Below are 4,149 nucleotides of genomic sequence, written 5' to 3' on the forward strand. Positions count from 1 at the left end.
GGGAATGACACCAGTAACCTCCACTAATGCTGCCTGGCCACTCAAACCTCCTGCCAATCCACTGCATCGCCGTAATCGCTCGCCGGAGATTCTCCGTTCACGGCCACCCCGTCGATCCGCCTATAAATAGAGGCCCCGAGCTTCAACTCGAACCCACACCATCCCTGCACTCCACCTAGAGCACGCCTAGCCACTGGAAGAGCCTCGAGGAGGTCTCCTTCCTCGACTCCGGCCGCCGCGACCCGCCACGGGATCCAGCTCGATTCGCTCCCGTGCGTGCGCCTCCGCCTCCCATCTCTTGCTAGTAGCTTCACTACGCATCTCTCCTTCTGACCCGCGCTTCAATTCAAAGTTTGCAGCCCTCCACCGGAGTTCTCCACCCTCACCCGAGCCGCCGCCCGCCGGAGAAAGTGTCGCCGTCGACGTGGTGCTCCCCGTTGGTCGAGTCCACCACCCACCGACGCGGAAGAAGACGCTGAAGCTCTTGGTACCCTCCGATCCTCCTAACTCGCCGTGGTTCGACGCCGGCGTCCACCGCAGTCTTCGGGCGCCGGCGAGCTTTTCAAACCTGACATGTGGGCCCCGCATGTCAGCCTCTGTTCTATTCTTTCGCGAACCGTTTTCTGTTGGCGCCTGCGGGCAAATACGCTTTCCCTCTTGAGTTTGCGCATTTCCAGTCGAACCGTTTTCTGTTTTCTCAGTTAAAACCCTGGGACTTTTCTGTTTCATTACAGATGGGTCCCTGGACAGAAACCTTTATAACATTTTAATAAAAAGGAATATTTGAGTGATTCCTTTTCCGACCTTCTTAAATTTTTGTCTAGTTTTTTATGGGATTTATTTGGAAATTTTTTGGAGAAGTTTCTGTGCACGCATTGGTTTTCACGTTAGTGCCCGTTTTCGTGATTGTCGTAGGTTCCGGAAGAGGTGACGGAGCCGCGAACTTCGCCGAGCTAGACTCCGACTTCTCTGAACCAGGCAAGCATGTTTTGAACATTTGATATGATAGGTGTTTGCATGTTTGCTTGAAAGTTTTATGCGTGGCATATGAGTGTCGGTAAATACCTCATTGCTTGTAAGGCAACTACCCGCATGTTCCAAAGTTGCGATGATCTCTGATGAGAGATGGCCAAATCATGTGGTGATATGAAGGGCAGCAAGGTGGTACTATTGTAGCATTCCAGCCTTGCGTCATCCGACTTCCTCCGACGTTAACGTGGACGGAGTCACGTTATCGTTCTTTCCCCCCGCATGTTTCATAGTTGCGATGATCTCTGATGAGAGATGGCCTAATCATGTGGTGACATGAAGGGCAGCAAGGTGGTACTGCTGTAGCATACTAGCCTTGCGTCATCCGACTATTTCTGACGCTAACGTGGACGTAGTCACGTTATCGTTCTTTCCCCCTTCCGTGCTACCACATGTTTCATTTGCCAGGATGCGGTTTAGTAAGTTGGTAACCTCTTTCCGTGTACACACCAAACAGAGGGGCCGGGATGATGGTACCTTGGCCCAGGATTAAAGCCAGTCATCCGGTCAGGGGGCATGGGTGTTTCCGGTTGGGACCGAGAGGGGGGGCACCCCCTTAGAGCGCGCGTATAGAAATTTGATCCCATGCTACGCGAGGTTGTAGCCTCCCCGTCTCAAGGTTTTTCTTGAACGTTGCTGAGGGTGGTCCCTGGCTTCGGAATGTTGAATTGGGTGTGTACTGGTTAGACATGTTTCTTCCAAAACACCGTAAACGGAACTAGTCCCTGTGACTACTGAAATCCGTTGGCTGTGGTTAAGTACAAACTCTGCAGAGTCAATTCCTTCCAAGTCATCGTATCCATGACCAAGTAGTGTAATCAGTATATCCATATCTATCCGCGTGAAAAACTTGTCCCCGGTGAACAAGCTCAGGTGGTAAATCCAGTTAAATTATTATTCCTGTGGATGGACTAACTTTATATTTGTCTCGTACTTGTGATAGTTTATGTTCCCGAACTATTGTATTATTGAGCTACAATATAAGCCCCTTATGTGACATCGCGCAGACGTCCGACTGTGGCGTGTTTTTGTTTCTTACATTAAATATAAGCCCTTTAGGTGATGTCGCTCAGACGTCCGACTGTGGCATGTTCGTCTTTTATTCTCTGTTATAAGCCCTTTATGTGATGTCGCTCAGACGTCCGACTGTGGCATTATTATTATTCTTGCAGTTTCCTCTCGAGGAGTCATTCAGACACTCGTTTGGCACCAGCATTATTATTCTTGCAGTTTCCTCTCGAGGAGTCATTCAGACCCTCGTTTGGCACCAGTATTACTATTCTCGCAGTTTCCGCTCGAGGAGTCATTCAGACCCTCGCTTGGCACCCAGTATTTATTATTTCTATGTCTGATCACACTGGTTAAATTGTTCTCATGCTTCATGTTTGCATTTGTTATATCTTTTGTCCGAACTGTCTTGCGAGTACTTTCATAGTACTCACCTGGCTTGTTGATTTGGCCAGATGTTGACGAAGGCGATCCCTTGGATGAAGATTTTGATAGCGCGTCCGACGCCTAGAGGAGTCCCAGTCAGTCCTGTGCGACCCCGGATATTGGTCACTTGTATTATATACGCTTCCGCCACCCGCAATAAGTCTCCTCGAGCCTCACTCCGACGCTCGAAGAGCTGTAGTCTTCAGGAGTCATATCACTCGCTTCGCAGTGATATTTCCACCACCGTCATTGTCGTGAGTTAGTAGTATGCCACCCTATCCGCCGTCTTGTTTTAGCGGCGTGCATGTAATAAATTGTTGGGCATCCTCTGCTCAACCTTGTATTATATTCAGTACTCCTGGTATTTTTCTTCTGTGACCAAGATATTGTCTACCAGTGAGAAGGAATTCTTCCTTACTGGTCCGTAAAAGGGATTGGTCTATCAATAATTATTTTATTGAAAAACCGGTCGTGACAGAATCCGACTCTAGAGACGGCTTGATGGATGGCTTGAGGAGGCGCTGGAGGGAGACGCCAGTTCTGGGAGGCGCAGGCCGACGCCCGCCCACCATTGCTATATAAACTGCTGCGCCGGCCATAGCCGCAGTCATCCGCATCCGTTCCCTTTCTCCTGTCCACACCACTACTGCCCACCATTGCTTCCTCGCAGTCCAGCACTCTTCGGGACGGGCAGACGATGGACCACAAGGAGATGGCAGCCATTGCTGCCGACCGGCTGGCCGGCAGGCAGCCGGAGGACGACGACGTCCCAATGGAGAACATGGTAGTCGACGATCCGGCGCCAACCCCCTCCTCCGCGCCATCCTCGCCGGTGCATTGCACCATGACCATCGGCGAGGCCCGTGCCCAATATATGGACAGGGTGAGGCAGATGCGTGAGGAGCAGTTCTGGGAGGCGCAGGCCGACGCCGCCTACAACCACCATCTCCTCCAGGAGCACCTGCAGGCCGAGGAGCAGATCACCGCGGAGTGGGCGGAGCAGGAGGCGCTGCTCGACTCGTACCGCTCCGCCCACAAGGGCCGCCTCGAGCGCTGGCCGTACTGCATGCGGGTGGCGGAGGCTGCGGCCGCCTATAGAGGCTAGCAAAGAGGGCGATGAAGCGGGCGAGGGGTTGTTTGGCGAGACCGAGGACGAGGCAGAGGACAATGCTGGCTCCGACGAGTCCCCGCTCCGCTGGCGTCGACGAGGCCCTGCTCTGCCGAGGCCCCGCGGCGCCAACAACGAGGCAGAGGACACCGCCGGCTCCACCGAGGCCCCGCCCTGCCAACAACGAGGCAGAGGACATCACCGGCTCAGCCGAGGCCCCACCCTGCCGGCAACGTGGGGGAGGATTTCCACCGCTCCGCTGAGGCTCCGCCCGCCGGCAACGAGATAGAGGACATCGCCACACCGAAAACAAGGAAGAGTAGAACACGATAAGTCGCCGCCGCTCGGGTCCATGTAAGGCCACCGCTGCTACCCTCCGGTTGAAGCCAAGCTTGGCGGGTTGACCATTGATGGCCGGTTAGCTTCTTGGCGGCGACGTGGAGTCGGAGAGCTGCGCTGGAGAAGAACGCTGCTTCTACTTAACGGCTGGTGCAGTTGGCTGACTGACACGTGGGCCCAACAGGCCACATGTCAGTTACGGAACTGCACCTACAGTTAAGTCACTGAAGCTTCTGTTC

The sequence above is a fragment of the Triticum aestivum genome, chromosome 2D, assembly GCF_018294505.1.
Source record: "Triticum aestivum cultivar Chinese Spring chromosome 2D, IWGSC CS RefSeq v2.1, whole genome shotgun sequence".
Lineage (NCBI taxonomy): Eukaryota > Viridiplantae > Streptophyta > Magnoliopsida > Poales > Poaceae > Triticum > Triticum aestivum.